General features: G+C 48.1%; 1 protein-coding gene across 1 annotated transcript in view; it reads right to left on the reverse strand.

Moving 5' to 3' along the window:
- The window catches only part of LOC143767529 (uncharacterized), a 57,262-nt gene extending 44,794 nt beyond the window's left edge, over positions 1-12,468 (reverse strand). The window contains exon 1 of the mRNA XM_077255940.1: positions 12,403-12,468. The gene's annotated coding sequence lies outside the window, so the exon portion shown is untranslated. The remainder of the gene's footprint in view (positions 1-12,402) is intronic.
- Positions 12,469-23,332: the final 10,864 nt, after the last annotated feature.

Genomic DNA, 23,332 nt, shown 5'->3' on the forward strand with positions numbered 1-23,332 from the left:
GGAGAGTAATATTGCCCTTTCAGCTTGTGTGCCAGTCTTGACTCCTGGGTGTGCCACCTCTCTCCCTTTCATTCAGTGGGCCATAGAAAGCCTATTTATTTTTTTTTTTAAATATTATTGGGTTTCTAAAGTCTCCCTGAAAAAACAAAAAAAACCTAAAAAAACAGTGGGAGAGTAATATTGCCCTTTCAGCTTGTGTGCCAGTCTTGACTCCTGGGTGTGCCACCTCTCTCCCTCTCATTCAGTGGGCCATAGAAAGCCTATTTATTTTTTTTTTTAAATATTATTGGGTTTCTAAAGTCTCCCTGAAAAAACAAAAAATACATAAAAAAACAGTGGGAGAGTAATATTGCCCTTTCAGCTTGTGTGCCAGTCTTGACTCCTGGGTGTGCCACCTCTCTCCCTTTCATTCAGTGGGCCATAGAAAGCCTATTTTTTTTTTTTTTAATATTATTTGGTTTCTAATTCTCCCTGAAAAAAAAAAAAAAACCTAAAAAAACAGTGGGAGAGTAATATTGCCCTTTCAGCTTGTGTGCCAGTCTTGACTCCTGGGTGTGCCACCTCTCTCCCTCTCATTCAGTGGGCCATAGAAAGCCTATTTATTTTTTTTTTAAAATATTATTGGGTTTCTAAAGTCTCCCTGAAAAAAACAAAAAATACATAAAAAAACAGTGGGAGAGTAATATTGCCCTTTCAGCTTGTGTGCCAGTCTTGACTCCTGGGTGTGCCACCTCTCTCCCTTTCATTCAGTGGGCCATAGAAAGCCTATTTATTTTTTTTTTTAAATATTATTGGGTTTCTAAAGTCTCCCTGAAAAAACAAAAAAAACCTAAAAAAACAGTGGGAGAGTAATATTGCCCTTTCAGCTTGTGTGCCAGTCTTGACTCCTGGGTGTGCCACCTCTCTCCCTCTCATTCAGTGGGCCATAGAAAGCCTATTTATTTTTTTTTTTAAATATTATTGGGTTTCTAAAGTCTCCCTGAAAAAAACAAAAAATACATAAAAAAACAGTGGGAGAGTAATATTGCCCTTTCAGCTTGTGTGCCAGTCTTGACTCCTGGGTGTGCCACCTCTCTCCCTCTCATTCAGTGGGCCATAGAAAGCCTTTTTTTTTTTTGGTTTTTTTAATATTATTTGGTTTCTAAAGTCTCCCTGAAAAAAACAAAAAAAACATAAAAAACAGTGGGAGAGTAATATTGCCCTTTCAGCTTGTGCGCCAGTCTTGACTCCTGGTTGTGCCACCTCTCTCTCTCTAATTGTGGGCCATAGAAAGCCTTTTTTTTTTTTTTAAATATTATTGGGTTTCTAAAGTCTCCCTGAAAAAACAAAAAATACATAAAAAAACAGTGGGAGAGTAATATTGCCCTTTCAGCTTGTGTGCCAGTCTTGACTCCTGGGTGTGCCACCTCTCTCCCTCTCATTCAGTGGGCCATAGAAAGCCTTTTTTTTTTTTGGTTTTTTTAATATTATTTGGTTTCTAAAGTCTCCCTGAAAAAAACAAAAAAAACATAAAAAACAGTGGGAGAGTAATATTGCCCTTTCAGCTTGTGCGCCAGTCTTGACTCCTGGTTGTGCCACCTCTCTCTCTCTAATTGTGGGCCATAGAAAGCCTTTTTTTTTTTTTTTTTTAATATTATTTGGTTTCTAAAGTCTCCCTGAGAAAAAAAAAAAAATAAATTAGGTGGGAGATTAATATTGACATTAGTGCTTGAGTGACAGTCCTGCGTGTGTGTCATCTCTGTGATTTTGTGCCACAGAAAACAGAGTGTGTAACATTGTGCCTGATTTTCCTTGTGGTCTCACCAACCTGTTAAGGGATATTGAAATCATACTGAAGTTATAGCTCACCGTGTAAGTTGTTTGATAGCAACAAATAAAGTTACTTTGGTTAAGATTTTAAAACAATGAGGAAGTCTGGTGCAAGAGGTCGTCGTGGGCGTTCATTGTCAGCTGGTAATGATGGTAGTGGTAGTGGAGCATCAGGTGGTCGTGGGGATAAAAATATTCCACCTAAGTCTGGAGCTGTGGAGCCAGTTTCGTCGTCAGGCTACACAAGGCCTCGAACGCTCTCTTTTCTGGGAGTAGGAAAACCGCTTTTAAAGGCGGAGCAGCAACAGCAAGTTTTGGCTTACATTGCAGACTCAGCCTCTAGCTCTTTTGCCTCCTCTTCCGAAACTGGTAAATGTAAAAGCAGCGCGTCGCTTGTGGATGTTCACGGTCAGGGACAAGTCGCTTCCTTGTCCTCCTCAGCAAAAACTACAACAAGAGAGAAGGATGCAGCAGGCGACACAACGGGTCACTCCATGGAGCTCTTTACACATACCGTCCCTGGCTTAGAAAGTGAAACATTTAACAGGCCATGCCCATTACAAGTATATTCTGACATGGAGTGCACTGATGCACAGCCACAGCCAGAGTACTATGCTGCTCCTTTGACTCAGACCACCACATTGCCCTCTCAGGGTACAGATCCACAATCAGACCCTGATGAGACTATGTTGCCCCGCCACGAACGCTATACCACCGACCGACACAGTGACACAGACGAAGTTGCACACGAGCTCGAAGAGGAGGTAATAGATGACCCAGTTATTGACCCCGATTGGCAGCCATTGGGGGAACAGGGTGCAGGCGGCAGTAGTTCAGAAGCGGAGGTGGAGGAGGGGCCGCAGCAGGCATCAACATCGCAACAGGTTCCATCTGCCGGGCCCGTATCTGGACCAAAACGCGTGTCAAAGCCAAAACCTGTTGGAGCACAGCGTTGCCATCCGGTTAAAGCTCAGTCTGCAATCCCTGAAAAGGGATCAGAGTCTAGGAAGAGTGCAGTCTGGCATTTTTTTAAACAACATCCAACTGATCAGCGCAAAGTCATCTGTCAAAAATGTTCAACTAGCTTAAGCAGAGGTCAGAATCTGAAAAGTCTAAATACTAGTTGCATGCATAGACACTTAACCACCATGCATTCTCAAGCCTGGACTAACTACCAAACGTCCCTCAAGGTTGTAGCACCCTCGGCCAATGAAGCTAGTCAGCAACGCAACATCCCTTCCGTCACTGTAAGGCCACCATTTTCCGCACCACCGGCAGTATCTGTGCAGGTTTCTTTGCCAGCCAAAAGCAGTCAGGGTCAGGGAATCACCAGTTTTGTAGGAGGAAATATTGCATGTAGGGCACCGGCGGAAACAATACCGTCTCCAACCGTCTCTCAGTCTGCCATGTCCACCGGCACACCCGAAAGTTCCACGATCTACAGCTCTCCAGTCCAGCTCACCCTACATGAGACTCTGGTTAGAAAAAGGAAGTACTTATCCTCGCATCCGCGTACACAGGGTTTTAACGCCCACATAGCTAGACTAATCTCGTTAGAGATGATGCCCTACCGGTTAGTTGAAAGCGAAGCTTTCAAAGCCCTGATGGAGTACGCTGAACCACGATACGAGCTACCCAGTCGACACTTTTTTTCCAGAAAAGCCATCCCAGCCCTGCACCAGCATGTTAAACAGCGCATCGTCCATGCACTCAGGCAATCTGTGAGTACAAAGGTGCACCTGACTACAGATGCATGGACCAGTAGGCATGGCCAGGGACGTTATGTGTCCATCACGGCACACTGGGTGAATGTGGTGGATGCAGGGTCCACAGGCGACATCAATTTAGGGACAGTTGTGCCTAGCCCACGGTCTAGGAAACAGTTGGCTGTAGGCGTTCGCACCCCCTCCTCCTCCTCCTCGTCCTCCTGCAGAAGCTACAGCTCTTCCACAGAACGCAGTCGGCCAACCACTCCATCGGCAGATGACACTGTTGCACACCAGTTGTCCCATTATGGGCCAGCTACTGCCAAGCGTCAGCAGGCTGTATTGGCTATGAAGTGTTTGGGCGACAACAGACACACCGCGGAAGTTCTGTCCGAGTTCTTGCAACAAGAAACGCAGTCGTGGCTGGGCACAGTAGATCTTGAGGCAGGCAAGGTAGTGAGTGATAACGGAAGGAATTTCATGGCTGCCATCTCCCTTTCCCAACTGAAACACATTCCTTGCCTGGCTCACACCTTAAACCTGGTGGTGCAGTGCTTATTGAAAACTTATCCTGGGTTCTCCGACCTGCTCCTCAAAGTGCGTGCACTTTGCTCACATATCCGACGTTCGCCTGTACACGCCAGCCGTATGCAGACCTATCAGCGGTCTTTGAACCTTCCCCAGCATCGCCTAATCATAGACGTTGCAACAAGGTGGAACTCAACACTGCACATGCTTCAGAGACTGTGCGAACAGAGGCGTGCTGTTATTTATTTGTGGGAGGATACACGGGCAGGCAGTAGGATGGCAGACATGGAGTTGTCAGGTGTGCAGTGGTCGAAGATACAAGACATGTGTCAAGTCCTTCAGTGTTTTGAGGAATGCACACGGCTGGTTAGTGCAGACAACGCCGTAATAAGCATGAGCATCCCCCTAATGCGTCTGCTGATGCAAAGTTTGACGCACATAAAGGAGCAGGCGTCTGCACCAGAGGAAGAGGGAAGCCTTGATGACAGTCAGCCATTGTCTGGTCAGGGCAGTGTACAGGACGAGGTAGCGGGCGAAGAGGAGGTGGAGGACGAGGAGGATGATGGGGATGAGTATATTTTTAATGCGGAAACTTTCACGGGGGCACAGGAAATTGGTTGCGTGTCACGGCCGGGTTCTGGTTTTTTGAGGGACACAAGTGACGTAGATTTGCCTGCAACTGCCCCTCAACCAATCACAACCGGAGATTTGACAAGTGGAACTTTGGCCCACATGGCGGATTATGCCTTACGTATCCTACAAAGGGACACACGCATTACGAAAATGATGAACGATGACGATTACTGGTTGGCCTGCCTCCTTGATCCACGCTATAAAGGCAAATTGCAAAATATTATGCCACATGAGAACTTGGAACTAATATTAGCAACCAAACAATCAACTCTTGTTGACCGTTTGCTTCAGGCATTCCCAGCACACAGCGCACGTGATCGTTCTCACACGAGCTCCAGGGGGCAGCAGACTAGGAGTGTTAGGGGTGCACACATCAGAAGTGGCGTTGGACAGAGGGGTTTTCTGACCAGGTTGTGGAGTGATTTTGCTATGACCGCAGACAGGACAGGTACTGCTGCATCAATTGAAAGTGACAGGAGACAACATTTGTCCAGTATGGTTACTAACTATTTTTCATCCCTTATCGATGTTCTCCCTCAACCGTCATTCCCATTTGATTACTGGGCCTCCAAATTAGACACCTGGCCAGAATTGGCAGAATATGCATTGCAGGAGCTTGCTTGCCCGGCAGCAAGTGTCCTATCAGAAAGAGTATTCAGTGCTGCAGGGTCAATATTAACCGAAAAAAGGACTCGTCTGGCTACCCAAAATGTTGACGATCTAACATTCATTAAAATGAACCACAACTGGATTTCAAAATCTTTTGCCCCACCTTGCCCGGCCGACACCTAGCTTTCCTATGAAAAGCTCTTGCCTGTGAATTACTTTTCTAATGTCTAATTTGCTGCTGCAGATTGTACAGCATACGACATGTTTACACCTCCCTAAATGGCCAAACTCCCCACACGGGGCCGTGGTATCGCGACTTGGCGCAAGCACCCGTGAGACTGCTGTTTGTCTGAAGAGGTGGGTGTGCTCGCTTTTGGTTGACGGCATTGCTACTGGGTCCCTCATAGTACAATGTAGTGTCTCTGGCGGTGGTGGTGCGCACCCAACGTCAGACACACCGTTGTAACATGAGTGGCCCTGGGGCGGTCCCGCCGGCCTCAAGAGAGTTCCCCCCTACCCCAGCTCAAACTGGGCTCTACTACGTGCAAAATTATGTCGCACAGCTCCACCAATCTTTAGTCTATTCGCTGACATCATTCAATGTCTGGCACTGACAATACAAATTTGTAGACATCTATGATGCAACTTAAAGTAGTCTGTGTCTGTGTCCTATATTGGCACCATTAAATAGTTACTGCCAAATTACTATGTCAGAAACACAGCAGATGAGCCCACCCCTGTACCTAAGTATGCCATCTTTTTTTTTGTTTTGGTTGTTTTGCGAGACATTAACATCTATTTATATTTTGGGAGTACTGGGACAGACACTCCTTGCACTACTCCTCCACTCAGCACCAAGCTGCCTGCCCGTGTATCCATGTAACCGCTGTAAAACTGCCATGAGCCTATTGTTTGTTATTTTAGGCCTTTGATAGCCTGTCTGCGGTCCCTACTCCTCCACTGACCACCAAGCTGCCTGCCCGTGTATCCATGTAACCGCTGTAAAACTGCCATGAGCCTATTGTTTGTTATTTTAGGCCTTTGAAGCCTTTCTGCGCTCCCTCCTTCCACTAGTCCTCCACTGACCAGACCACTGCTGCCCGTGTACCCCTGGAACCAATTTTAAAGTGCCTACAGCCAGCCCATTTTATTGTGTTAGGCCTTCGAAGCCTGTCTGCGGTCCCTCCTTCCACTAGGCCTCCACTGACCAGACCACTGCTGCCCGTGTACCCCTGGAACCAATTTTAAAGTGCCTACAGCCAGCCCATTTTATTGTGTTAGGCCTTCGAAGCCTGTCTGCGGTCCATACTTCCACTAGTCCTCCACTGACCAGACCACTGCTGCCCGTGTACCCCTGGAACCAATTTTAAAGTGCCTACAGCCAGCCCATTTTATTGTGTTAGGCCTTCGAAGCCTGTCTGCGGTCCATACTTCCACTAGGCCTCCACTGACCAGACCACTGCTGCCCGTGTACCCCTGGAACCAATTTTAAAGTGCCTACAGCCAGCCCATTTTATTGTGTTAGGCCTTCGAAGCCTGTCTGCGGTCCCTCCTTCCACTAGGCCTCCACTGACCAGACCACTGCTGCCCGTGTACCCCTGGAACCAATTTTAAAGTGCCTACAGCCAGCCCATTTTATTGTGTTAGGCCTTCGAAGCCTGTCTGCGGTCCATACTTTAAATACTCCTCCACTCAGCACCAAGCTGCCTGCCCGTGTATCCATGTAACCGCTGTAAAACTGCCATGAGCCTATTGTTTGTTATGTTAGGCCTTTGATAGCCTGTCTGCGGTCCCTACTTTAAATACTCCTCCACTCACCACCACCAAGCTGCCTGCCCGTGTATCCATGTAACCGCTGTGAAACTGCCATGAGCCTATTGTTTTTTTATGTTAGGCCTTTGATAGCCTGTCTGCGGTCCCTACTTTAAATACTCCTCCACTCACCACCACCAAGCTGCCTGCCCGTGTATCCATGTAACCGCTGTAAAACTGCCATGAGCCTATTGTTTGTTATGTTAGGCCTTTGAAGCCTTTCTGCGCTCCCTCCTTCCACTAGTCCTCCACTGACCAGACCACTGCTGCCCGTGTACCCCTGGAACCAATTTTAAAGTGCCTACAGCCAGCCCATTTTATTGTGTTAGGCCTTCGAAGCCTGTCTGCGGTCCATACTTCCACTAGTCCTCCACTGACCAGACCACTGCTGCCCGTGTACCCCTGGAACCAATTTTAAAGTGCCTACAGTCAGCCCATTTTATTGTGTTAGGCCTTCGAAGCCTGTCTGCGGTCCATACTTCCACTAGGCCTCCACTGACCAGACCACTGCTGCCCGTGTACCCCTGGAACCAATTTTAAAGTGCCTACAGCCAGCCCATTTTATTGTGTTAGGCCTTCGAAGCCTGTCTGCGGTCCATACTTCCACTAGTCCTCCACTGACCAGACCACTGCTGCCCGTGTACCCCTGGAACCAATTTTAAAGTGCCTACAGCCAGCCCATTTTATTGTGTTAGGCCTTCGAAGCCTGTCTGCGGTCCATACTTCCACTAGGCCTCCACTGACCAGACCACTGCTGCCCGTGTACCCCTGGAACCAATTTTAAAGTGCCTACAGCCAGCCCATTTTATTGTGTTAGGCCTTCGAAGCCTGTCTGCGGTCCATACTTCCACTAGGCCTCCACTGACCAGACCACTGCTGCCCGTGTACCCCTGGAACCAATTTTAAAGTGCCTACAGCCAGCCCATTTTATTGTGTTAGGCCTTCGAAGCCTGTCTGCGGTCCATACTTTAAATACTCCTCCACTCACCACCAAGCTGCCTGCCCGTGTATCCATGTAACCGCTGTAAAACTGCCATGAGCCTATTGTTTGTTATGTTAGGCCTTTGATAGCCTGTCTGCGGTCCTTACTTTAAATACTCCTCCACTCACCACCTAGCTGCCTGTGTATCCATGTAACCGATGTAAAACTGCCATGACTGCCTACTGTTTGTTATTTTAGGCCTTTGATAGCCTGTCTGCGGCCCCTACTTGCAATACTCCTCCACTGACCACAATGCTGCCTGGAGTGCCTGCCTGTGTATCCATGTAACCGATGTAAAACTGCCATGACTGCCTACTGTTTGTTATTTTAGGCCTTTGATAGCCTGTCTGCGGCCCCTACTTGCAATACTCCTCCACTGAGCACAATGCTGCCTGGAGTGCCTGCCTGTGTATCCATGTAACCGATGTAAAACTGCCATGACTGCCTACTGTTTGTTATTTTAGGCCTTTGATAGCCTGTCTGCAGCCCCTACTTGCAATACTCCTCCACTGACCACACCAATGCTGCCCGTGTACCCCTGGAACCTATTTAAAAGTTCATAGAGCCTAGTTATATATTTTATTTACTATTAATAAGGCCATGATGGACTACGCTGTACCACGCTACAAGCTAACCAGTCGACACTTCTTTTGCGAGAAAAGCCATCCCAACCCTCCACCAGCATGTAGAAGACCGCATTGTCCATGCACTCTGGCAATCTGTGAGTACAAAGGTGCACCTGACAACAGACGCATGGACCTGTAGGCATGGCCACGGAAGATTACGTGTCCATTACGGCGCAATGGGTTAATGTGGTGGATGCATGGTCCACAGGGGACAGCCTACTAAGTCTGTCTGCAGTCCCTAATTCAAATTGTCCTCCACTGTCTAAATCGGAACTTCCACCTTCTGGCTTTCGGCCTATAGTATCAGAAATTAAACTGCATTTGGCCTTCAACTTTGGTTAGGGCCTACTAACGGCTTCTGCCCCTCCCTGGTGTTGCCCTCAACTAAATAAAGCTGAGCTTCAACCTTCCGGCTCTCATTATGTGGTTTTAAAAAAAAAAATGGTGGTTAGGGCCTACTAACGGCTTCTGCCCCTCCCTGGTGTTGTCCTCAACTAAATAAAGCTGAGCTTCAACCTTCCGGCTCTCATTATGTGGTTTAAAAAAAAAAAATGGTGGTTAGGGCCTACTAACGGCTTCTGCCCCTCCCTGGTGTTGTCCTCAACTAAATAAAGCTGAGCTTCAACCTTCCGGCTCTCATTAAGTGGTTTTAAAAAAAAAATGGTGGTTAGGGCCTACTAACGGCTTCTGCCCCTCCCTGGTGTTGTCCTCAACTAAATAAAGCTGAGCTTCAACCTTCCGGCTCTCATTAAGTGGTTTTAAAAAAAAAATGGTGGTTAGGGCCTACTAACGGCTTCTGCCCCTCCCTGGTGTTGTCCTCAACTAAATAAAGCTGAGCTTCAACCTTCCGGCTCTCATTAAGTGGTTTTAAAAAAAAAATGGTGGTTAGGGCCTACTAACGGCTTCTGCCCCTCCCTGGTGTTGTCCTCAACTAAATAAAGCTGAGCTTCAACCTTCCGGCTCTCATTAAGTGGTTTTAAAAAAAAAAAAAATGGTGGTTTGGGCCTACTAACGGCTTCTGCCCCTCCCTGGTGTTGTCCTCAACTAAATAAAGCTGAGCTTCAACCTTCCGGCTCTCATTAAGTGGTTTTAAAAAAAAAATGGTGGTTAGGGCCTACTAACGGCTTCTGCCCCTCCCTGGTGTTGTCCTCAACTAAATAAAGCTGAGCTTCAACCTTCCGGCTCTCATTAAGTGGTTTTAAAAAAAAAATGGTGGTTAGGGCCTACTAACGGCTTCTGCCCCTCCCTGGTGTTGTCCTCAACTAAATAAAGCTGAGCTTCAACCTTCCGGCTCTCATTAAGTGGTTTTAAAAAAAAAAAAAATGGTGGTTAGGGCCTACTAACGGCTTCTGCCCCTCCCTGGTGTTGCCCTCAACTAAATAAAGCTGAGCTTCAACCTTCTGCTCCAAATTACCATTTTAAAAAATGCAATAGGCTTTTCCGGCCTACTAAAGGTGTCTGCCCCTCCCTGGTGTTGTCCTCAACTGAACAAAGCTGAGCTTCCACATTCTGGCTTTCGCCCTATACTATCAGATATTAAACTGCATTTGGCCTACTAGTGTGGTTAGGCCCTTGAAACAGTGTCTGCTGCTCTTGGGTTTGCTACTCCACTGAACAAAGCAATGCCGCCTGTTTAGTCCTGTTACCAATTTTGAACTGCATGTAGCCTACTTTATTCTTTGGCCCTATATCTGTTTCCTCCTCATCCTGCCCATTGCCCAGCCACTGCTAAATGAGTCTGCTGGTACATTGACCTAGACCACTACATTCCCCTTGTACTCTACACAGCCAGAATCTGTCCCTGCTGAAAGTAAGGTTCCCCTTCCCGCATGTTATACCACCTTACACAGGGACAAAGAGGAAGGTGCAGATGAAAGTGCAGGTTCCTTCATCAGGTGGGGGGGCATACTCGTTGGCGACGTCACTGGCACAGGGCCCCTCAGAGTACGCAAAAGTGTCGCTGCTGGTGGGAGGCGCCCCCGCCATGCAAACACACCGCCGTACTTTGAGGGGCCCTGTGCCAGTGGCAATGCGAACGAGTGGGCCCCCCCTGCTTGCTCAGGATCACAGCACTTGCAACTTTTAAATACTTACCTTTCCCTGCAACACCGCCGTGACGTAGTCCGCATTTCCTGGGCCCACGAAAAACTTGAGCCAGCCCTACTCCCCCCACAACTTTCCCCCAATTCCCTATGCCCAACTATTATTATACAGTTAATTAAGATTGGCAAGCTTCAGAAACAAGAATGGATGTTTTTGGCATTAAAATGGGCACTGTAGGTGTTTTCCTGGCCTCCACTCACTGCCGACTATGCTTCCCCATTGACTTGCATTGGGTTTCGTGTTTCGGTCGATCCCCGACTTTTAGCGATAATCGGCCGACTGCACTCGACTCGACTCTGGACAAAATCGGGTTTCCCAAAACCCTACTCGATCTTAAAAAAATGAAAGTCGCTCAACCCTAGTCTTGAGAGTTGAATACACCTCTATATTAGGGAGTCTCTTTTTGATAGACAAAGCATTACTCCACCAGATCACCCATTATATGAGAAAATGATGTCTGTGATCACCATATATCAAAAGGGTCAAAACATATGCATATAGAGAAATCTCAACATGATAACTGTTAGGGTTTGCGGAACGCACCGAATATATTTATTGATGTGATTGGTGCGTTCACAACCCGGGATCCACCGTGCAGGAAATATCCTGCCGCTAAGTGAATGGCGACACTATATGGCGGTATTAACCAGCTCTGTTAGCTTCACAGAGCAGCCGAGAAAGCAAAGCTCTGTGCCCTGTTAACTCTCACAGAGACACAGGCTAACTACCCAGAAGAGAGCAGTCAGTGGTCATGCATGCACACAACACTCCTCGCCGGAGGTGCCAGCATTCTAGGGGCTTATTTCAGCCAGGTCCCTGAATACTCTCATACACAGTCTCCTCGCCGGAGGTGCCAGCATTCTAGGGGCTTATTTCAGCCGGGTCCCTGAATACTCTCATACACAATCTCCTCGCCGGAGGTGCCAGCATTCTAGGGGCTTATTTCAGCCGGGTCCCTGAACACATTCACGCATATGACCACAGTGGCGCAAAGCATGTAACTTTAGAAGATACTAGCGCATGGCCATGCGGCCATGCGAGCCTTAAATAGCTGCAACTCGTACAGGACCTTCCAAAAGAGGACCAATGAGAGACTGCTACAGAGCCTGCGTACCTACAGGACCTTCCTAGAAAGACCAATAGATTTGGCTGCAGTACCTGAACATGTGACCCTTGAGCTCCACTGAGAGATCTTACCCTGGGCATGCTCAGTGTGTGCAAAGCAGGACTTACTCCCAGAAAAGCCTATTCGCCGTAGATCAGTGCAGGGTACAATAGCAGAGCCTGGGGAAGCCGCAAAAACCCTTTGTACTGAATCAGACTCAGTGAGACGCTGGGACCGATGTCCCCGCTGAGCAGGCTCCACTGCGGCCGATGGAGAATGGGAGACTGCAGCAGAGACGGATCGAGATATAATGAGAACCTCTACGCGTTTCTCCACTTAAGGATCATCAGGAGGCTAGATATTTTGATGCTGCATGGTGATTTTGTTCCCTTTTATGCATGCACAGTCCAGTTACCATCAGAAAGACTTCCCTCATCCGCTAAAGGTCTTTTTTATTTCACCCCATACTAGGGCTAGTCAATTGCTAACCTCGGTTCGCGGGCCACACTGAGACAGCCAGAGAGCCGGACGCTGCCCACGAGCCACACTTTGCCCAGGTCTGTATTAAATAATAAAGAGAAAACAGCAAGGTAAAATCCAGCTACATTCACTAAAGAGAAAAAGTTCTACTGTATCTGCACCAGGAGTGGGGGAAGGGAGGAGTTATTCATTAGGAGGTGGGTGGTGCCATATTGTGGGGGCAACTTGTAGTGTCATAATGTGTGTGTGTGGTGGTGCTAGGGGGACATTATACTGTGTGTGGGGAGATGGCGGTACTGTGGGAACATTATACTGTGTGTGGGGGGATGGCAGTACTGGGGGAACATTATACTGTGTGTAGGATGGCAGTACTGTGGGAACATTATACTGTGTGTGGGGGATGGCGGTACTGTGGGAACATTATACTGTATGGGGGATGGCGGTACTGTGGGAACATTATACTGTGTGTGGGGGGATGGCGGTACTGGGGGAACATTATACTGTGTGTGGGGGGACGGCGGTACTGTGGGAACATTATACTGTATGTGGGGGGATGGCGGTACAGGGGGAACATTATACTGTGTGGGGGATGGTGGTACTGTGGGAACATTATACTGTGTGTGGGGGGATGGCGGTACTGGGGGAACATTATACTGTGTGTGGGGGGATGGCGGTACTGTGGGAACATTATACTGTATGTGGGGGGATGGCGGTACAGGGGGAACATTATACTGTTTGTGGGGGGATGGCGGTACATTATACTGTGTGTGGGGGGATGGAGGTACTGTGGGAACATTATACTGTGTGGGAGATGGTGGTACTGGGGGAACATTATACTGTGTGTGGGGGATGGCGGCACTGTGGGAACATTATACTGTGTGGGGGATGGGGGTACTGTGGGAACATTATACTGTGTGTGGGGGGGATGGCGGTACTGTGGGAACATTATACTGTGTGGGGGATGGAGGTACTGTGGGAACATTATACTGTGTGTGGGGGATGGCGGTACTGTGGGAACATTATACTGTGTGGAGGATGGTGGTACTGTGGGAACATTATACTGTGTGTGGGGGATGGTGGTACTATGGATAAATCTGTAGGGCAAAACCGCTTTGGTTATCCCTGCAGATTTATCGCGGTTTGTTTTGCGATTTCCGCTGCGGGATTACTCCTATACTATTGATCCTGCATATGCAGCAATATGCAGCATCAATAGTAATGTTAAAAATAATAAACATTGGTTATAGTCACCCTCTGATGTCCGGATCTCCTCGACGCTGCACTCGGCGGTCCGATTCCAAAGATGCTGTGCCGAGAAGGACCTTCGTGACGTCACGGTCATGTGACCGCGACGTCACCGCAGGTCCTGTTTACACACCAACCCTGATACCGGACGGCCGCGTGCAGCGCTGAGAGATGAGTATATCATTATTTTTTATTTTAATTCTTTTTTTTTTACACTAATATGGTTCCCAGGGCCTGGAGGAGAGTCTCCTCTCCTCCACCCCGGGTGCCATCTGCACATTATCCGCTTACTTCCCGCATCGTGGGCACAGCCCCATGCAGGAAGTTAGCGGATCAATGCATTCCTATGGGTGCAGAATCGCAGTGATTCTGCACAAAGAAGTGACATGCTGCGGAATGTAAACCGCTGCGTTTCTGCGCGTTTTTTCCATGTGCACTGCGGTTTGCGGCTTCTGTAGGGTTTACATGTTAATGTAAACGCAATGGAAACTGCTGCGGATCCGCAGCATCAAAATCGCCGCGGATCCGCGGTAAAAACCGCAAAGTGTGAACATGGCCTAAGAACAAGACAGACCTTATTACATGTAGTTTGATGATGAACAGTCACAATTAGGCATGTGCAAACCCGAATGGCAAGGTTTGGGGTCCCAGATGTGTGCGTTACGCTGGAGTCACTCACAAAGTATAAAAAATCGGTCCGTTTTACACGGTCGAGAATCGCAGAAATGATCATGAACATTGATCCATATGTCATCCGTGTGCAGTGCGAGGATTCAATTTTTTTTCTCCAAAAAGTATCCGTGTGTCATCCATACGGTGACATTTTCTCGTCGGCTTGCAAAATGGAAATATAATGGATTCATGGGCTCAAATATTCGTGAAAACATATATACAGTCTATGTATATATATAGAGAGAGAGAGAGAGAGAGAGAGAGAGAGAGAGAGAGAGAGAGAGAGAGAGAGAGAGAGAGAGAGAGAGAGAGAGAGAGAGAGAGAGAGATTCGGAGAAAAAGGAACAGCACACTGCTCACCAATGACGGGTGCCTGGCCCCCTGGATAAAATGGTCCAAACATTTATCCACCATGTATACCAGATAGCAAAAAATGAAGGCAGCACTCCCAGGTTTTCAAGTGAAATAAAGGTGAAGTTTAATCGACCCACATCACTGCGCGACGTTTCGGCTCCATGAGCCTTTTTCAAGCAGTGGGTGTTAACAACAGTCATGTTTTTATAGGAACCATTTGAACTAGTTTGCATAATACAATTGCCATAAACAAATAAATAAATAGTTATACATTATACCAAATTGTGCATATTATATATTTAGTGCAATCTCTGTGCTTCTTTAAAGTGCTATATTGCTAGTGAAATTTAGTAATCTACCACTTTCTCCTCTACTTCATAGATAATCCTCTTAAGATATATTATATTTATATTAATCTTATATTATAGCCCTCACCTTGCCGTGATTCAGAGTACCACATGGAGGGTTGTACTGTCGCCGTTATCGGCGTTCAACAAGCTCTATTGCGCATGTCTGCAGATTTGGTTGCTATGTCAACATGTGTCGGCCAATGGGAGTTCTAAACTCTTTTCTTTTCGTAGCGCATGCGCACTACCGTTGTGTCAGTGCCGCAGCGCCATCTTTAATGTGGCAGAGTTTTTAACTTTTCCAGCCATATAGGCTACTACAGCAATCATATACTAGCGCATATATTTGTATCCTATAGTGGATATTCCTAGGTACTTATAGAATATATATCCAAAGGATGGAAATATCTGTATATATTCATTGATTAGATACTTAATGGCTAAACAGTTATTGTCCTCACTCAGACAAAACGGATGAAAGCCTTACTCAGGCAACCTCCATTTGTCTGTTTCTCCAAGTCGATGCATTGCCTCTCCAGGCCATGACATCCCCCTTCAGAGAAAACAAGGAAGTGAACATATTAAGTTACCATGTATCTAAAGATGTGGCTAGTAGATAATATTCTTTTTCTCTATGCAGATATTTTTATTTTAATTATATATAAGGAACCATAGCCATTGGTCAGCATATGCGACAAGCAGTTTGAATCAAAAAACTAAAGAAAAATATTTTTTTTTACAAAGAAAGATAAAAAACATAATATAAATAACAAAAATTCTATTTTGTTTCTCCATATGGGTACTTCATCAGGCCGCTGGTTAGGGAACACATAAGGCCCAAGGTTATACGGATATCTATGAAACAACAGATGAAAAAAGAAAAATGTTAAAATCAATGCACTCTGCATCATATCTATGCATAGTGCTACAAATCTCAAGAACAAGGAGCCTATATATACACCCAGGGTCGGACTGGCCCACCGGGAGATCGGAGAATCCTCCGGTGGGCCCTCCCCCCCACCAAACTCCTGCTCTGTCTTGTATTTTTAGCGCATTATGATTGCATGCACCCAGCAGTGAGTGTTATTCCATACCCGGTGCCGGCCGCCTGCACTGCTCAGTAACATGTGAGGTGAGGTGAGAGCTTTCTCATCACCTGCTGCGGCTTCTACTGATGTCTTGGCGCCGCTCTCTCAGCTGCGCAGTGCTCATGAGATCAATAGAAGCGGCAGCAGCAGGTGATAGAAAGCGCTCACCTCACATCACTTGGTGCTGAGCCGTGCAGATGGAATAACCCGCACAGCACCACGCACCGCACAGAGCCACAGGCTAGAGACACTGCACACAGCATCTAGAACGGAGTTGATTTTTCGAGGGCATGATGTCACTGGAAGGGGCGGGGCCTCCATCAGACCAGTGACCAGATACCAGGAAGCAGCGCTGTGCTCACTGAGGCTGCTGGAGCCCTGTGACTACTAGAGGACCGAGGGGGCTGCACTATGGAACTGTGTAAGGAGAGGAATGAGGGTCTGCACAATGGACCCTTGCACAGATAGGAATGAAGATCCAGCATTCAGTGTCAGTGGTCAGAGGATGTATTTATTTGATGTAAATTGAAAGGGGCTGTGTGGAGAAGGAGGAATGTTGAGGGGGCTGTGTGGCGAAGGAGGGATGATGAGGGGGCTGTGTGGAGGAGGGATGCTGAAAAGGCTGTGGAGAAGGAGGGATGATGAGGGGCTGTGTGGAGAAGGAGGAATGATGAGGGGGCTGTGTGGAGAAGGAGGGATGATGAGGGGCTGTGTGGAGAAGGAGGGATGATGAGGGGGCTGTTTGGAGAAGGAGGGATGATGAGGGGGCTGTGTGGAGAAGGAGGAATGATGAGGGGGCTGTGTGGAGAAGGGATGCTGAAAAGGCTGTGGAGAAGGAGGGATGATGAGGGGGCTGTGTGGAGAAGGAGGAATGATGAGGGGGCTGTGTGGAGAAGGAGGGATGATGAGGGGATGTGTGGAGGAGGGATGATGAGGGGGCTGTTTGGAGAAGGAGGGATGATGAGGGGGCTGTGTGGAGAAGGGATGCTGAAAAGGCTGTGGAGAAGGAGGGATGATGAGGGGGCTGTGTGGAGGAGGGATGCTGAAAAGGCTGTGGAGAAGGAGGGATGATGAGGGGCTGTGTGGAGAAGGAGGAATGATGAGGGGGCTGTGTGGAGAAGGAGGGATGATGAGGGGCTGTGTGGAGAAGGAGGGATGATGAGGGGGCTGTTTGGAGAAGGAGGGATGATGAGGGGGCTGTGTGGAGAAGGGATGCTGAAAAGGCTGTGGAGAAGGAGGGATGATGAGGGGGCTGTGGAGGAGGGATGCTGAAAAGGCTGTGGAGAAGGAGGGATGATGAGGGGCTGTGTGGAGAAGGAGGAATGATGAGGGGGCTGTGTGGAGAAGGAGGGATGATGAGGGGCTGTGTGGAGAAGGAGGGATGATGAGGGGGCTGTTTGGAGAAGGAGGGATGATGAGGGGGCTGTGTGGAGAAGGAGAGATGATGAGGGGGCTGTTTGGAGAAGGAGGGATGACGAGGGGCTGTGTGGAGAAGGAGGGATGATGAGGGGCTGTGTGGAGAAGGAGGGATGATGAGGGGGCTGTTTGGAGAAGGAGGGATGACGAGGGGCTGTGGAGAAGGAGAGATGATGAGAGGGCTGTGTGGAGAAGGAGGAATGATGAGGGGGCTGTGTGGAGAAGGAGGGATGATGAGGGGCTGTGTGGAGAAGGAGGGATGATGAGGGGGCTGTTTGGAGAAGGAGGGATGATGAGGGGGCTGTGTGGAGAAGGGATGCTGAAAAGGCTGTGGAGAAGGAGGGATGATGAGGGGGCTGTGTGGAGGAGGGATGCTGAAAAGGCTGTGGAGAAGGAGGGATGATGAGGGGCTGTGTGGAGAAGGAGGAATGATGAGGGGGCTGTGTGGAGAAGGAGGGATGATGAGGGGCTGTGTGGAGAAGGAGGGATGATGAGGGGGCTGTTTGGAGAAGGAGGGATGATGAGGGGGCTGTGTGGAGAAGGGATGCTGAAAAGGCTGTGGAGAAGGAGGGATGATGAGGGGGCTGTGGAGGAGGGATGCTGAAAAGGCTGTGGAGAAGGAGGGATGATGAGGGGCTGTGTGGAGAAGGAGGAATGATGAGGGGGCTGTGTGGAGAAGGAGGGATGATGAGGGGCTGTGTGGAGAAGGAGGGATGATGAGGGGGCTGTTTGGAGAAGGAGGGATGATGAGGGGGCTGTGTGGAGAAGGAGGAATGATGAGGGGGCTGTGTGGAGAAGGGATGCTGAAAAGGCTGTGGAGAAGGAGGGATGATGAGGGGGCTGTGTGGAGAAGGAGAGATGATGAGGGAGCTGTTTGGAGAAGGAGGGATGACGAGGGGCTGTGTGGAGAAGGAGAGATGATGAGAGGGCTGTGTGGAGAAGGAGGGATGATGAGGGGGCTGTGTGGAGAAGGAGGGATGACGAGGGGCTGTGTGGAGAAGGAGGGATGATGAGGGGGCTGTGTGGAGAAGGAGGGATGATGAGGGGGCTGTGTGATGAAGGGGGGATGATGAGGGGGCTGTGTGGAGAAGGAGGGATGATGAGGGGGCTGTGTGGAGAAGGAGGGATGATGAGGGGGCTGTGTGATGAAGGGGGGATGATGGGGCTGTGTGGAGGAGGGATGATGAGGGGGCTGTGTGGAGCAGGAGGGATAATGAGGGGGCTGTGTGGAGCAGGAGCGATGATGAGGGGCTGTGTGATGAAGGGGGGATGATGAGGGGGCTGTGTGGAGAAGGAGGGATGAGGGGGCTGTGTGGAGGAAGGATGCTGAAGGGGCTGTGGAAAAGGAGGGATGATGAGGGGCTGTTTGGAGGAGGGACAATGAGGGGCTGTGTGGAGAAGGAGGGATTATGAGCTTTGTGGAAAAAGGGGGGTGATGAGGGGGCTGTGTGGAAAAGGGGGGATGATGAGCTTTGTGGAAAAAGAGGTTATCCGGGGCTGTGTGGAGAAGAGGGGGAGTGAGAAAAAGCCCACTGGTGAGTTCACCGCCTCTGCACTGTGGGACTTTCTCACTGCGCTAGTGGGAATCTCACCAAGGTCACCACAGTTCAGGGGCCTGGCTGGGAACAAAGCCTCAATAGCTTGCCATAACCTCGATGAGGTTAGCTGACCCCAGTGACCAGAGGTAAACTTTATACCTCCGATCACAGCTGCGGGTTCGCATCATTTGATAGCGTGTGAACATCAGCTTTCAGACTGGCAGTAATGATTTTACCGCCGATCAGAAGCACTGTTAGCCGCTCTGTCGTGTATCTGACAGAGTGGTAAACACTTGATGTATTGGCCCCCCATTCAAATGAATAGGGTCCAGGTACTTTTCTGGTACCCGAACCTGGACTCATTTTTAACTGTTCGGCCGGACCCGAACATCTAGGGGTCCGCTCATCTCTAATCCTGTGTCTAGTGTGTGACTGGTGTATGTATTGTTGTGATTTTGCTTTTTGCTCCCTCTAGTGGTCATTAGTGATTTGACTCTGGAGCTTCTGTCTTTTCCTATATCCTCACCTGGGCCGTTAGTTCAGGGGCGTTGCTATATAAGCTCCCTGGACCTTCAGTTCAATGCCTGGCATCGTTGAAATCAGAGCTAATCTGTTGTGCTCTTGTCCTATGATCCTGGTTCCTGTATTTCAAGCTAAGTCTGCTTCCTTGCTTTTTGCTTTTGTTTTGTTTGGTATTTTTGTCCAGCTTGTTCCAATCTGTATCCTGACCTTTGCTGGAAGCTCTAGGGGGCTGGTGTTCTCCCCCCGGACCGTTAGACGGTTCGGGGGTTCTTGAATCTCCAGCGTGGATTTTTATAGGGTTTTTGTTGACCAGATAAGTTATCTTGCTATATTCTGCTATTAGTAAGCTGGCCTCTCTTTGCTGAACCTGGTTCATTTCTGTGTTTGTCATTTCCTCTTACCTCACCGTTATTATTTGTGGGGGGCTTGTATCTTGCTTTGGGGTCCCTTTCTCTGGAGGCAAGAGAGGTCTTTGTTTTCTTCTCCTAGGGGTAGTTAGATTCTCCGGCTGGCGCGAGTCATCTAGCGATCACCGTAGGCATGATCCCCGGCTACTTCTAGTGTTGGCGTTAGGAGTAGCTATTTGGTCAACCCAGTTACCACAGCCCTATGAGCTGGATTTTTGAATCTCGCAGACTTACACGTTTCTCTGAGACCCTGTCCACTGGGGTCATAACAGTATGCCAGGCCAGTATTAAATGTTTAATGCATTGCAGAAGTGGGATTATAAGAAAGAAAATTTTGAGTTTTTTTTTTTTCCCTCTCTCATTTTTTTTTTTTCTTTTCCCCTTTACCTCAGAGTGGCTTAAGCTTGCTGCAGACATGAATGTCCAGACCTTGATTACAAGTGTGGACCAGCTTGCCGCTCGTGTGCAGGGTATACAAGATTATGTTACCAGAAATCCTAGGTCTGAACCCAAGATTCCGATTCCTGAACTGTTTTCAGGAGACCGATTTAAGTTTAGGAATTTCAGGAATAATTGTAAATTGTTTTTGTCCCTGAAACCTTGTTCGTCTGGAGACTCTGCTCAACAAGTAAAAATTGTTATTTCATTCTTACGGGGTGACCCTCAAGATTGGGCTTTTTCGTTGGCGCCAGGAGATCCGGCATTGGCTGATATTGATGCGTTTTTTCTGGCGCTCGGTTTACTTTATGAGGAACCCAATCTTGAGATTCAGGCAGAGAAAGCCTTGCTGGCTATGTCTCAGGGCCAGGACGAGGCTGAGGTGTATTGCCAAAAATTTCGGAAATGGTCCGTGCTGACACATTGGAACGAGTGTGCACTGGCCGCTAATTTTAGAAATGGCCTTTCTGAGGCCATTAAGAATGTTATGGTGGGTTTTCCCATTCCCACAGGTCTGAATGATACCATGTCCCTGGCTATTCAAATTGACCGGCGGTTGCGGGAGCGCAAAACCGCAAATTCCCTCATGTTGTTGTCTGAACAGACACCTGATGTGATGCAATGTGATAGAAAAACCGCAAATTCCCTCATGGTGTTGTCTGAACGGACACCTGATTTGATGCAATGTGATAGAATCCTGACTAGAAATGAGAGGAAAATTCATAGACGCCGGAATGGCTTGTGCTACTACTGTGGTGATTCTACACATGTTATCTCAGCATGCTCTAAACGTATATCTAAGGTTGTTAGTCCTGTCACCGTTGGTAATTTGCATCCTAAGTTTATTCTGTCTGTAACTTTGATTTGCTCACTGTCATCTTATCCTGTCATGGCGTTTGTAGATTCAGGTGCTGCCCTGAGTCTTATGGATCTCTCATTTGCTAAGCGCTGTGGTTTTATTCTTGAACCATTAGAAAATCCTATCCCTCTTAGGGGTATTGATGCTACGCCATTAGCAGAAAATAAACCGCAGTATTGGACACAGGTTACCATGTGCATGACTCCTGAACACCGCGAGGTGATACGTTTTCTCGTTCTACATAAAATGCATGATTTGGTTGTTTTGGGGCTGCCATGGTTACAGACCCATAATCCAGTCCTTGACTGGAAGGCTATGTCGGTGTCTAGTTGGGGCTGTCGTGGTATTCATGAGGATTCCCTGCCTGTGTCTATTGCTTCTTCTACGCCTTCGGAAGTTCCGGAGTATTTGTCTGATTATCAGGATGTCTTTAGCGAGTCCAGGTCCAGTGCATTGCCTCCTCATAGGGAATGTGACTGTGCAATAGATTTGATTCCAGGCAGTAAATTTCCTAAGGGAAGACTGTTTAATCTGTCGATACCTGAACATACCGCTATGCGTTCATATATCAAGGAGTCTCTGGAGAAAGGACACATCCGTCCGTCTTCTTCCCCTCTTGGTGCGGGATTCTTTTTTGTGGCTAAAAAGGACGGATCTTTGAGGCCTTGTATTGACTATCGGCTTTTAAATAAGATCACTGTCAAATTTCAGTATCCTTTGCCGCTGTTGTCTGACTTGTTTGCCCGGATTAAAGGTGCCAAGTGGTTTACCAAGATAGACCTTCGTGGTGCGTACAACCTTGTGCGCATTAAGCAAGGGGATGAATGGAAAACCGCATTCAATACGCCCGAAGGTCATTTTGAGTACTTGGTGATGCCTTTTGGGCTCTCTAATGCCCCTTCAGTTTTTCAGTCCTTTATGCATGACATTTTCCGGAACTATCTGGATAAATTTTTGATCGTTTATCTGGATGATATTCTGTTTTTTTCTGATAATTGGGACTCGCATGTGGAGCAGGTCAGGATGGTCTTTAAAATTTTGCGTGAAAATTCTTTGTTTGTCAAGGGCTCAAAGTGTCTTTTTGGTGTACAGAAGGTTCCCTTTTTGGGGTTCATTTTTTCCCCTTCTGCTGTGGAGATGGACCCAGTCAAGGTCCGAGCTATTCTTGATTGGACTCAGCCCTCGTCAGTTAAGAGTCTTCAGAAGTTCTTGGGTTTCGCTAACTTCTACCGTTGTTTTATCGCTAACTTTTCTAGCATTGTGAAACCTTTGACGGATATGACCAAGAAGGGCTCCGATGTGGTTAATTGGGCTCCTGCTGCCGTGGAGGCTTTCCAGGAGTTGAAACGTCGGTTTACTTCGGCGCCTGTTTTGTGCCAGCCTGATGTCTCGCTTCCCTTTCAGGTTGAGGTGGATGCTTCAGAGATTGGAGCAGGGGCCGTTTTGTCGCAGAGAGGCCCTGGTTGCTCTGTTATGAGACCTTGCGCCTTTTTCTCTAGGAAGTTTTCGCCTGCGGAGCGAAATTATGATGTGGGCAATCGGGAGTTGTTGGCCATGAAATGGGCATTTGAGGAGTGGCGTCATTGGCTCGAGGGTGCTAAGCATCGTGTGGTGGTCTTGACTGATCACAAAAATCTGATGTATCTCGAGTCTGCTAAACGCCTGAATCCTAGACAGGCCCGCTGGTCATTGTTTTTCTCCCGTTTTGACTTTGTTGTCTCGTATTTACCAGGTTCAAAAAATGTGAAGGCCGATGCTCTTTCCAGGAGCTTTGTGCCTGATGCTCCTGGAGTCGCTGAACCTGTTGGTATTCTTAAGGATGGTATTATCTTGTCAGCTATTTCTCCAGATCTGCGACGTGTGTTGCAGAGATTTCAGGCTGATAGGCCTGATTCTTGTCCACCTGACAGACTGTTTGTGCCTGATAAGTGGACCAGCAGAGTCATTTCCGAGGTTCATTCCTCGGTGTTGGCAGGTCACCCAGGAATTTTTGGCACCAGAGATCTGGTGGCCAGATCCTTTTGGTGGCCTTCCTTGTCTAGGGATGTGCGGT

The sequence above is a fragment of the Ranitomeya variabilis genome, chromosome 4 (genome assembly GCF_051348905.1).
Source record: "Ranitomeya variabilis isolate aRanVar5 chromosome 4, aRanVar5.hap1, whole genome shotgun sequence".
NCBI classification, from domain to species: Eukaryota; Metazoa; Chordata; class Amphibia; order Anura; family Dendrobatidae; genus Ranitomeya; species Ranitomeya variabilis.